At 35.1% G+C, this 13664-nt stretch overlaps 1 protein-coding gene and 1 long non-coding RNA gene across 2 annotated transcripts in view; one reads left to right on the top strand and one right to left on the bottom strand.

The window, feature by feature from the left end:
- Positions 1–1568: 1568 nt before the first annotated feature.
- On the bottom strand, positions 1569–3643 carry LOC120483320 (uncharacterized). Its single transcript, XR_005623585.2, has 3 exons — positions 3553–3643; positions 2730–2779; positions 1569–1659 (listed from the first exon to the last, which is right to left on the bottom strand). It is a non-coding gene; the product is annotated as an uncharacterized LOC120483320 (long non-coding RNA).
- A 194-nt stretch (positions 3644–3837) lies between these two features.
- The window catches only part of oxr1a (oxidation resistance 1a), an 89437-nt gene continuing 79610 nt past the window's right edge, over positions 3838–13664 (top strand). The window contains exon 1 of the mRNA XM_039650885.2: positions 3838–4020. The gene's annotated coding sequence lies outside the window, so the exon portion shown is untranslated. The remainder of the gene's footprint in view (positions 4021–13664) is intronic.

Here is a 13664-nt window from a genome sequence, read left to right as displayed (position 1 = left end):
GTGTTCCGATGATGAACGAAGGTCTTACGGGGTTGGAACAACATGAGGGTGAGTAAATACTGACAGAATTTTCATTTTTGGGTGAACTAACCCTTTAACACCGAAGTTAATACTATTAACTAATATGGAAGCAATATTAACTAAGCAGTAAGTAATAGGTAATTTAGTACAAAGGTAGTTCCTTGGTAGGTATTTGATCGTTACTAAAGAAATATATCCTCATTGAGAACTACTTGCGAACTAAGAATTAATAATCAATTAATTACTAAATCACAAAAGTAACATGTCTAAAAAGTGAACAATTGTGGGGGTTTTATACTCTTAACATGGTCATAACATTTCAGAAGCATGTGCCTCAAATGGGTTCTTTGTGGAAACCAGTTTATGAAGTTTATACATCCCCCCAAATACATTAGCTAGGTTGAGATTGTGACCACTACTCTTGCCAGGATGGACGCATGTTCTCTGTTTATTTAAAACTTAAACATAAAATAATACTAATAAAGACAGTTTTTAAAAAATAAACCTTAAATAACTAGGAAGTGATGCTGACACTCTCATGATTGGATTAGTTCACTATTATAACTATGTTACAGTAGCTGCCTGAGGAGGACTTCTCTTTAGGACATGAATATAAACATTGATGTTCACTTGTCAAAAACAATTTGTATCTTTAATGAAGAAATTGGCTGCATTTATGTTACAATAAGCGCAAAACCACATCTTCCAGATTACAGCGTTTGTTAGAATATTAGTGCCTCACAGAACCTGTACAGTATGTGTCAAATATAAAATTAAATAACTTGTGTAAACATTGTGGGATGACAAGGTAACGCTTGTAGTTAGTTAGGAGTTAACATGTTTTTCACTTTAAAATAATGGGCCACATCACTAGTAGTTCCTGCGGGATGACAAGGTAACGCTTAAGTAGTTATTGATGAGTTAACAGGTTTTTCACAAATGATACAAGTTATTTAATTTTATATTTGACACATACTGTACAGGTTCTGTGAGGCACTAATATTCTAACAAACACTGTAATCTGGAAGATGTGGTTTTGCGCTTATCGTAACATAAATGCAGCCAATTTCTTCATTAAAGATGCAAACTGTTTTTGACAAGTGAACATCAATGTTTATATTCATGTCCTAAAGAGAAGTCCTCCTCAGACAGCTACTGTAACATAAAGTTATAGGTCTTTGGAGTCTGAGATATATGTGACTGACATTCAATAGAGCTCATAATAGTGAACTAATCCAATCATGAGAGTGTCAGCATCACTTCCTAATTATTTAAGGTTTATTTTTAAAAACTGTCTTTATTAGTATTATTTTATGTTTAAGTTTTAAATAAACAGAGAACATGCGTCCATCCTGGCAAGAGTAGTAGTTCTCAATGAGGATATATTTCTTTAGTAATAATCAAATACCTACCAAGGAACTACCTTTGTACTAAATTACCTATTACTTAATGCTTAGTTAATATTGCTTCCATATTAGTTAATAGTATTAAGTTCGGTGTTAATGCAGTGCTACCTATTACTTCCTGCATAGCTACTTGTTAACTACGGACCATTATTTTAAAGAGTTACCGGATTTTTCCCCAGGAAAACGATGAGGGCCTTCAGGACACTCTTCTTTCCGTGTGAATGTTTTCAGTCTGTGAAAAAGCATTTGTGATTATTTTTCTTATTTTTAAAATTCGGAGTAATCTGTAATGGAGAATCAGATTTCCCCAAGGATAGCAAAGGACAAGAAAATATAAACAAAACTTAATTTACAAAACTATAAAAGGTTGTATTAATGACTGGACAAAGTATATACATCACAGAAGTATAAAAAAAATCATTATTCAGATATAAACACTGATGTCTACGTTACCGTTCAAAACAGAATTTTTTTTTAGGTTTTTTTAGAATCTTTAATAAGTCAAAAATTAAAGATGATTGAATGACTCATAAATGTAAGTACACATTGATGGCCTAAGAAACGAAACAAGCGGTTTGTGTGAGAAAACGAACAGTATTTATATCGTTTTTACCTCGTGTAACACAGCCATGTCAAACTGAACTGACGGCATGGGCGCTTCGGTCTGCGCACGCGCCGGAAGTGATCGCTTGCAAGTCAACGTCACTCATTGTTTACACAGAGATTTCAGAAGTTTTACCTTTCACTAAACATATTTAGATATATCGAAATAATCTTCCATTGCATTGCATGCTCTTTGAGGTGGTGACCATAGACCTGCATTATATGACTGATAGACAACGGTTTGACCGAAAAATATCAAAATTGAAAATACTGTGGAAACAAAGACATCTTGGATGCCCTGCCTTGAGGTAAGCTAAAACACACCAAAAATTAATTTCAAAGTGAACTATTCCCTTTAAATCAGCCAGTACTTGTGCACCTTTTACATGCACAATACATGTCACATCATAATCATTTTTAGCTTCAAAATTGGTTTACACTGTATAAACTAAAAAAAGTTATTTCTGAGAATCAAAAAAGGCACATGCATTCGGGATGTCATAAGGGTATTTGATGCCAATTTTAGTTCTTAATTCTTTTAGTTTTAGTTCAAAATTCTTAATTAGGATAAAATGCAAGTCAATAGCATTAGACAACGTTAGATGGAATTTACTCAAACATGTCCAACATTAGTAATTCATATTATCTATTATCAATAGAAGAAATTAGAAATTACTTAAATTAATAGAAAATACTTACCATGTAATGTTATAGCAAAGTGTCGTCCTCAATCGTCAAACTTGAAAAAGCTTTCAGTCATAAGGAGAGAAAAATGTTGTATCATTAGTATTTAACTTCAAGGTCAAGTAATTAATTAGTTCTGAAATACTACTATTTTCTACAAAAAAAAATCATAATTTTAAAGAAAACCCCGATTTGTTTTCCTGCATGAAACACCTCGAGCTAGGCAAATTAAGCTAGCGTTAAGCACAGGCCACAGATCAGGGAATCAGGTAACGTTAATGGGCTGACTCCCTGATCAGTGCCCTGGTTAACTTAATGAACTGATTGAGATGCACCCAATGGCGTTTATCACAGACTTTCAGCATCATTTTGGGCGAAAAAAGTCGATGAATAAGTCAGAGCTAACGTTTCAAAGACAAATAAAAGAACAGACAAAAAATAAAACTCAAATATTGTACTGCAGGAATTCAAATTCGAGCATTTTGTCCCGCTCCCCGAGCACTTCCCGCCCAAAGCATTTCCAATTTCTCACGCGGCACAGACGGTTATCCTTTTTTAAACTATTTAATAACTGTTACACAAGTCCCAAGATCCAAACTGAACACATTTTTATAAAACAAACGAGTTAAGTTAAAGATAACATCATGTTTAACGTTAACTTGCATAGAACTATTCAGTAATGCTAGTTTGCAAACGTACGTTTAAAAATGTGGTTAATTGCGATTTTGTTAGTATTCATGTTCACAAACAACATTCATTAACTCATAAACAACTAAAACAAACGTCCAAAAGTTGCATATTTGAGTATATTAATTAAAAAACAAAACTTCCAACCTACCTTATTCATCCGAGTGCGAAAAAGAAAATGGCGGTCGAGCAGAAAGTTCCAGACAGGCTTATGCGTCATGACGTCAGCAATAAAACGTCTGACGCGAGGGTCCTTAAAGGGAAATTACACTTTGGGTGAAAGCGAGATATCTGAGTGTCTGTGAATTTCTATGCGTTCAAGTTGAATGAGTGTACAATAATCAATTACGATTAGGAAAGCAGAAATACGAAGTAAATAGACTCAAATAGTTCTAGTAATCCAACTTACACCCATATTCACTTTTTACAGTGAAGAAGTCCCAGTCGGTGGATATCGCCTCTCAAAGTTTTCCAGCACGGCTCATCCCGAGTCTGTCCTTGAACAGATCTTCACCACCTGTTGCCAAGACGACCCCATCCGCGGTGCAAGAAAACAACACCACCAATACCCAGTTCTGTAGTCCGCGGTGCAGTGACCTGAAACGAGGATACACCATAGGTAAATGAGCATCTCTTCAGTATTCAAGTGTGTGTGTCACTCCATCTCATAAGTTTCATTTTGCGCTTCATCTCAGATGTAACTGTAGATGAAACTTTAGACGAGTGAAAGTTAGTTCTGGTAACCTGCCTCCTCTTGTTCTCTTTTAGTTCTCGGCTCTTTCACCTCATTCTCAACTCTCTCTCACTTTCTTCTCTCTCCTTGCTCTAATCTCTCTATCCTCTGTTTCACATTGTTGTCTATTTTTCCTCTCCTTCTCATCTTTTTCTCCTTGATCTCATGTACATCTCCTCTCATTCTCCACTCCCTCTCTTGCTTTTTTTCATGCCTCCATAAGTTCATATTTTCTTGTCTCCATCTGTTTTTGCTCTCATCGATCTAATCTCTTTCTCCACTCTCTCTCGGTGCTCATTTCTTATTTTTCTGCACTCTTCTTTCTCATCTTTCTCCTATGGAAGCTTGTTTCCACCATAGAATGAAAAATAGAAAAGGTAATTGCGACTTTTTATATCACAATTCAGACTTTTTTTTCTCACAATTGCGAGCTTACTTCTCGCAATTCTGACTTTTTATCTCGCAATTCTGACTTTATAACTCGCAATTGCGACTTTATATCACACAATTCTAACTTTTTATCTCGCAATTCTGACTTTATAACTCGCAATTGCGACTTTATATCACACAATTCTGACTTTTTATCTCGCAATTCTGACTTTATAACTCGCAATTGCGACTTTATATCACACAATTCTAACTTTTTATCTCGCAATTCTGACTTTTTATCTCGCAATTCTGACTTTATAACTCACAATTGTGACTTTATATCACACAATTCTGACTTTTTATCTCGCAATTCTGACTTTTTATCTCGCGATTCTGACTTTATAACTCGCAATTGCGACTTTATATCACACAATTCTGACTTTTTATCTCGCAATTCTGACTTTTTTTCCTCACAATTGCGAGCTTACTTCTCGCAATTCTGACTTTATATCTCGCAATTCTGACTTTATAACTCGCAATTGCGACTTTATGTCACACAATTCTGACTTTTTATCTCGCAATTCTGACTTTATAACTCGCAATTGCGACTTTATATCACACAATTCTGACTTTTTATCTCGCAATTCTGACTTTTTTTCCTCACAATTGTGAGCTTACTTCTCGCAATTCTGACTTTATATCTCGCAATTCTGACTTTATAACTCGCAATTGCGACTTTATGTCACACAATTCTGACTTTTTATCTCGCAATTCTGACTTTATAACTCGCAATTGCGACTTTATATCACACAATTCTGACTTTTTATCTCGCAATTCTGACTTTTTTTCCTCACAATTGTGAGCTTACTTCTCGCAATTCTGACTTTATATCTCGCAATTCTGACTTTATAACTCGCAATTGCGACTTTATATCACACAATTCTGACTTTTTATCTCGCAATTCTGACTTTATAACTCGCAATTGCGACTTTATATCACACAATTCTGACTATCTCGCAATTCTGAGAAATAAAGTCAGAATTGCGAGATAAACTTGCAATTGTGAGAAAAAAAGTCCGAAATGTGAGATAAAAAGTCACAATTATTTATTTTATTTTTATATTCAGTGGCGGAAACAAGCTTCCATATTCTCCTCTGTTTCTCGTATATCTCACATCTTTTCCCTATGTCTCCATAGTTTCTCCTCTCATTCTCCATCTCTTTTTGCTCTCATCTCGCCTCTGTTTCATGTCTGTCTCCATAGTTTCTCTTCAAGTTCTCCACCTTCTCTACCTGCTTTCTCTTATCCATCTCATCTCATAAGTCCGAGATGCTAGTGCGTTTTGGTTGGTTTTGAAGGGATTGTGAAGAGAGGTCTGAGGCTTTGGAGAGAACGGGAGACTGCTTTCCTTTCATCTCAGCCTGTTTGATTGTGCTGGGGATTTGACGGCACAGTTTAAGAGATGATTGAAAGAGACATCTCCCTAAACCAAGAAGGTCCTTTAGTGCCTCTCACAGAACACGGGTTAGCAAATAGACCTGCTTTGTGTTTGCTTCATTTGCCCGTTCTTGTAAAGCTGCTTTGCCGAATGCATAAAACGGATAATAGATATGCACATTAAACTTACAAAACCATAAGTTGTGCTATAGCTACTATTATCTTTATTAGTATTGCTATATTTAGGATTTGAGCAAACTCCTGTGGTAAGAACTTGCCCCACAATAACCAGTGTTATTTTAGTATTATTTATACCATTTACTTTAGCTTTTATTTTCATATTTTCAATTTTACATCAAGGTTTAGTAATTTAGTTTTTTTGCTTTTGTCATTTATACTAGTAGTTTATATTTCTAAATATTCTTATTTTTAGTTTTAGTCTTTTTAGTTCTTCAGCTTAAACGTATTTATTATAATTTATTTTAGTTCAATGCGACATTTCTAATTATCATTTGAGTTTTTTTAAGTTTACATTTTTCATCTAATATTTTATTTTATTTCAGATTAATTTCAAGCAACACAGTGTTTTTTCAAAGCAATTAGATGTGTAGTTTTAGCCTAAAGTGGTTGATAAACCAAGAGAAATCCCACTGATGCCATTGCAGAAGTGAAGCATTAACCTGAAAGGGTTTATTTTGTTATAATGATCGGTTTACTGTCCCCTGCTGCTTAAATAAATGAGCATTGGAATATTGAGTCGAGTTGAAATTTGATTTCATTAAGTGAGAAGAAAGAAACTTTGGAGCCATAAGGGAGACATTGAACTGGCACAGCTATGTTTAAAGTTAATTATCGTTTAAAGTCCCCCTGTGGTGAAAATCGAGCTTTTAATGTTGTTTATATGTGTTTTTAATATGCGTTAAGACGCGTCAACATCGTTGCAAACGGCAGTGAACCAAAGACGGTCTCAAAAAAGCGGTTTGAAATCTGACGTCACAACCTAGTAACCAATCACGTCAACGTGTGATCCTCAACGAGTGGATCTCTGAGCTGGTGTGAGCGAGTGGAGGCGGGGCTAATTTGCATATTCATAGAACCGTATATACTAAATGAGGCTTCTAGTTCACATTCAAGCAAATGAAGTTACTTAGAGTTACATTCAAGCAAAACTTTTTTTATATATTCAAAAACTTTTAAATATGTCACATTGGCGATCAAATATGAGTTTTAAAGGATACGTGACTTCAGGAGTCATTATTATCACAATCAAGTATTCCTGAGAGTCGTGTCATGATGAACGATATTTTACTGTCATTTCCCACTCTTTAAGGTTATCGGTGATGATGCCGTTCTCATTGTTTGACTTTCGCCTGTCTTTTAGAGGCCGTGCCCTCTGGAAATCACTGCAAATCACGGCACAGTTTGCCTCCTCATAGTGCCTCTAATTGGTGGAGACGACCGCGGGAGAGAGAAGTGTTATTGATGGCCGCACGCTGGGCATCTTTTCATCCTGTGTCAGAACCACCATTAAAACCACACCACATATCCCGCTACATTTTAATAACCTGCCCTCATGTATCCCACCAAATTATACTGTCATTTCCAGCTCGATGTGAGCGATGGTTAAGAGTGTTTTAATGTTTTTAAATGGAAATGACCCTGACAGACCATTCGGTCTCCTTAAATGAGAGTGGTTTTATAGCGGGCGAGCGTACATGCCACAATAAGTGCTTTTGGTTAGCTGCAAATGGGTCAGGGTGAGCGGGGTATAAATGCGTCCATGTGGACATAAGCCTGCAATAATGAAATAAGTGCAGATCTTGGGGTGATGTGAGAAATGCGCTTCAGGTAATCAGCAGAGGATGAGTCTGGTCCACAACGGTCCCATAGGGTCCTGTTCTAGCCTTAATACCTAACTCACCTAGTTCTGTTAACAAGATACTGGATAGTCTCTTATATAAGCCTCCTTTATCTGATCTTTATCCTGTAGGTCCTTAGGATGACATTACCTTGCCTCAGCCTTTGGTGCTGGTTATGGTGGTATACGTGTAAAGTTTAGAGGAGATCAAGGCGGAATTATACAGTATATGGCTGCGAAAAGCTACATGGCTTGGTTTTCACCAAAAAGCAACAAAAAAAAACAAAGATAACCAGCAGTTGGGTTTAACTGCACATTTAAAGTGGTTACATACTACTGTTCAAAAGTTTGCCGTTTTTTTTCTAAAGAAAAAAATTATTTTTATTCCGTAAGGATGCATTCAAATTGATTAGAAGTAACAGTAAAGATTTATAATGTTACAAAAGATTTATTTTTCATATAGGCTAAATGCTGTTTTATCTACAATGAATCCATTTGTTTCCACAAAAATAAACTGCTTTCGACATTTATATTAAGAAGAAATGTTTTGGAGCACCAAATCAGCCAATCCAAAAATAATTTACATTTTAAAATATATTCAAATTGTGTCATAATATTTTACAATATTACTCTTTATTTCTAGGCTATATTTTTGATCAGATACACTTCAAAAACATTATAAAATTGTCCAACCCCAAACTTTAGAATAGTAGTGTATTTAACCAAGAATTTCTTCAGTATATTATAGCATTTAAGAAGGATGAAGAGTTGCAGTTAAACTTCAAGCGATTGATTTTAGAGACTTGGATTTGATCAAGCCTCTCCTTAGAGTTCCCTTTAGTCGATGTTTCATGTCATCCTCCAGCCGTTAAATGTAAGCATCTCCCTCCACATGCGAGCTAACGCACCGTCATGCTTAATGCCTCGGTGTTTCCGTTCTCATTAGGAGGCTGGGTATGATTTGCTGTCTGTGTGATTGGGTGAACTGTCAGACTGCTCAAGACTGATATCAGCATTAATGGTTGTGGAAAGGTAGAAAGTTTATCCTGTTCCTCAGTCTCCTCTAATCTCAGAAACACTGCCTTGTTATGCTGAAATGTATTCTGAAGGTGCCGACCTGTGGGGTCAGGAGAGATTCTGACTGGGATGAAGATCTGTTTTACAGGGAAGCAACAGATGAGCTAACAAACAAATGTCATCCTGATGAAGAACGGTCAGGCTGTTGGGAACTGGAGCTGGGTTTCTAATTACCCACTGTCTGCTGCCCTTACAGACCTCGTACTGTCGTCTGCTGGCTCTGTGTGCATTCACATATTCCAGAACTATCTGAAAAATAGTGAAAATAACTCAACTTTTTTTTTTCACTTGTTGTAAGCATAACCCACCCAAACCAACCTTTTGTTATTATCGGAAAATACAATTATTCATTTTTATATATTTTTTTAATTAAATAATATAATACAAATATAAATGTATAAACATTTGATGTATAAATCTAATAATAATAATAATAATAATAATATTATAGTTTTAATTATATATATATATATATATATATATATATATATATATATATATATAAATATAAATAAAATATTTTATTTATATATATATATATATGAATATAAATAAAATATTTTATTTATATATATATATATATATATAAATATAAATAAAATATTTTATATATATATATATATATATATATGTATGTATGTATGTATGTGTATATATATATGAAGAGTTCAGATGCAAAAGCCTCTAAATGCCATTTGAAATTTTCTTCTAAAATGACCATTTTTATCAAGCTTGTATATTTAAGTTCAGTAATTTCACTTAAATGACAATTAATAGGTAATCTTCATTGCCATTTAAGTGAAATTACTGAACTTAAATATACAAGTTTGATAAAAATGATCATTTTAGAAGAAAATTTCAAATGGCACTTAGAGGCTTTTGCATCTGAACTCTTCATATATATATATATATATATGTGTGTGTGTGTGTGTGTGTGTGTGTGTGTGTGTGTGTGTGTGTGTGTGTGTGTGTGTGTGTGTGTGTGTGTGTGTGTGTGTGTGTGTGTGTGTGTGTGTGTGTGTGTGTGTGCGTGTGTGTATAAACTAGAAAAAAAAATCCCACACACTACTCAAACTTGTTTATTTTTCCCCTAGTATATATTAAGTTTTCAAAATAAATAGAAATACAAATATTTTTAAATGTTTTCATTGTCATATAATGTTTCATAAATTATATATTTTTTTATTTTAATGCATATACAAAATACGTTTCAAATATATTTCTATTATACACAGTCAGACTCACAGTCAGACAAATTATAAAATAAATACACATATTTTAAAATGCATATAAATAAGCATTTTATCCGTCATTCGCAAGTGCATGGGATGAAAGTACAATATAAACTAGAAAAAAAATCCCACACACTACCCAAACTTGTTTATTTTCCCCCTAGTACATATTAAGTTTTTAAAATAAATAGAAATACAAATATTTAAAATGTTTTCATTTTGTCATAATGTTTTATAAATTATATATATATATTTTTTTTTTATTTAAATTTTTATTTTATTTTCTAAATATTTTTCAAATATATTTCTATTATATATTTACATTTTAGATTTATATGTGTATATATTCAATTCATTTTAACACATCAATATCTGACTGGTATCTTTCACTGGTTGTATATGAAAGCATGAAAATCCCAAAAACACTCATATATCATGTTTGTTTGCACACAGCAGTGTCCCGCTATTACCCATGTTTTTTACACACTGAAATAGATTTGCTTGGGTGTTCGGTGGAATGATGGCGGTGCAGAGATGGTTACAGTAACCAGCCTTCAGCCTCCACCTGCACGCTCCATCAGCGCCCGACCTGCCGACTCCAATTCAATTAGCAGCAGTTCAATAGACTGAGCAAGTGTTGAGCTCAAGCGTGGCTTCCGCAGGCTTCTCTCAGGCTGCAAATGAGACGCATATATTATCCAGGAGAAAACGTCTGTGACATTTACTCTCCTGTGCTATAAAATGCAGAAGGCCACAATGGCAAACCTATTTAGAGTTTATGACTGGTGTGTTAGGCCTAGAGGAGAACTTGACAGTTTCTAGCACTCCGTATTGTAAGGTCCTAATGTTTATTTGCTCAGAATGACCAATGTACCTGATCTCCAGCAGTGCCTGTGCATCCTTCTGTTTACACAATGAAGACGCCACTTTTGAGCAGAAAAATAGCCCGAAGTCCATAGCAGACAGGATTGACAGACACCCCCGGAGGCTTCAGTGTGGGTAACACACATTATCGACAAGCCTGTGACTGCTAAACGGCAGAAATATGTGAACCATGTTGCATTCGGATCAATCGCGTTCCATTCAGGTCAGCTTTGGTGCAGTCGGCCCTTCATGATGTCATTACTATCTCCGCCCTAGTTCACGATAACCTTTTGTGTTTTAACTGATTGACCTCTTGAACCTAGCTCACGTCCACAGCCATGCAGAGATCAGATATAAAGAGAGAAGGATCCAGGACCACTTTCTGACGGTGGATTACTGAGGCGAGTCCTGCAGCTAATTTGAGGCTGTTTGTCACATTTCATAGTTTTATGTTAGGGGTCGTTTACTATTTAATGTAGTCAGTGTCCACAGGTTTTTATCTGTCTTCTGTGAAACAAAAACAAGCTGATTTTTTTTTATTTACTTTTCACTTTTATGCAAATCAGGAAATGATGTTCCTCGCAAAATTGTGGCTTTTAGCATCCCGTTTAAATAAACTTTGTTTGTGCTGAACAGGATGACGATGCTCACGGCGCTGTGCTATTCCAGTGCATTTAGCACCTGCATAAAATCGGTTACGAGTGCTTTGTGAAAAAGATTTCATGCAAAATACTGCTTTGCTAATGTGGTGCAAATAGTAAATCTGAACCTCCGAGTTTGGTTTGAGGCAACTTTGCCTTGTAAAATGATATATCCATGGGTAGTGTTGTATATTCAGCTTTGTTTTATGAGTTATGTCTCATAAACTTGAGCACAAAAAGAAAACTTTCTGTTCAGTGATTTTCAATACTACATTTCTGAATGAAAAATGATAATTTTAATTCTAATCATACTTTTATTATTTATTTGGCGCCTTTACAAAGCACAAGGACACTTTACAATCAGACAAACCAAAACGCATCTTGATACCAGGTGTAAACAGAAAATTAGCATGCAAACATGTCTGATGCACCAAATGTTTCATTAGATCCCAACGCATTCTCACCCCATGCAAGGCGTCACCTTTGACCATGCTTCAATATTTGATGTTTTAGGCGCCCTTTAGCGTCACTTACATGACGCGATCCTACGGCGTCATCTAACTGACGCTAAAGGGCGCCTAAAGCGTCAGATATTGAAGCATGTCCAAATGCTTCCCAAGGCGTCAGTTAGGTGACGCCTTGGGAGTGAGAATGGGCTGTAGATCCGCACAGCCAGTGTGAAATATAGCAAACAACAAATTAATCAGAAACCATAAGCCGTGTTATAATAGGTCAAATAGAATATATAATAGCATTCGTTACTCAATTTAAAAACAATAGAAGTCAATGACAAGATCATACTGAATCAAACTCTGAATCAACATGCACTATTGCTACATTTTCTATACATTGTTATCCTTATGTTCACAACTTGCAATTATTACTTCAATAAGCTTGTTATTTCTGCCCTTATACATTGTTTGATAACTGTGTGATTTGTACTATATATGTACATTTCTGAAATACATTACTTGTACAGTTACCTCTGATAGATCTCTAAATTGTAATGACACACACATTTTCTGTAAAGCTGCTTTGAAATGATATATATATCGTAAAAAGCACTATACAAATAAATGTGAGTGTGTGTGTGTGAATTGAATGGGAGAGTTACTGCATCCTTTTTGTTGATGAATACAGATTGAAATGTATGTCTAGTCACAGTGTGCATTAACTGCTTCCCAGAAAAACACAGCATTTCGGTTAAAGGTTAATTGTTTGCCCTAACCTTCCCTTCACAACAGATTTGCTGAGGTGTTTATTATTGTAAATATATATATAGTTTGTTTGAGTTGGTCTTTGAAAAGAGAGAGCGGAAAGATTCTGTGATTTAAAGGAGTACATTTAAAAAAAAACAACTTTTGCTGATAATTTACTCACCCCCATGCCATCCAAGATATCCATGTCTTTCTTTCTTCAGTCGAAAAGAAATTAAGGTTTTTGATGAAAACATTCCAGCATTTTTCTCCATATAAAGGACTTCACTGGGAACCAAACGGTTCAAGGTCCAAAAGACCGTTTCAGTGCAAACTGTTCAAAGAGCTTTAAACGATTCCAGACGATGAATAAGGGTCTTATCAAGCGAAACGATCGTTTAATTAAAAATAAAAAAACACTTTAGGTTTTATAAGCTCAAACGCTCGCCTTGCTCTGTTCTGTGATGCTCATTCGTGATTCTCCTGTTCAAACTCGTTTATCAAAATGAATGAATCTTTTTCAAGTCATTTGGTTCATTCAACGAACAAAATGAACGGATTTACTCGGATAAAAGATTCGTTCATTTTGATAAACGAGTTTGAACAGGAGAGTCACGAACGCGCATCACAGAACAGAGCAAGGCGAGCGTTTGAGCTTATAAACCGGAAACTTTTTTTTTTTTTTTTAAATGAGCGATCGTTTCGATTGATAAGACCCTTATTCATCATCTGGAATCGTTTAAAGCCCTTTGAACAGTTTGCAGTTTGCAATAAAACTGTCTTTTGGACCTTGAACCTTTTGGTTCCCATTGAAGTCCATTATATGGAGAAAAATCCTGGGATGTTTTCATCAAA

Source organism: Pimephales promelas, chromosome 12 (assembly GCF_988280905.1).
Source record: "Pimephales promelas chromosome 12, fPimPro1.hap1.1, whole genome shotgun sequence".
Classification (NCBI taxonomy): Eukaryota; Metazoa; Chordata; class Actinopteri; order Cypriniformes; family Leuciscidae; genus Pimephales; species Pimephales promelas.
This window is presented reverse-complemented; position numbering and strand designations above follow the sequence as displayed.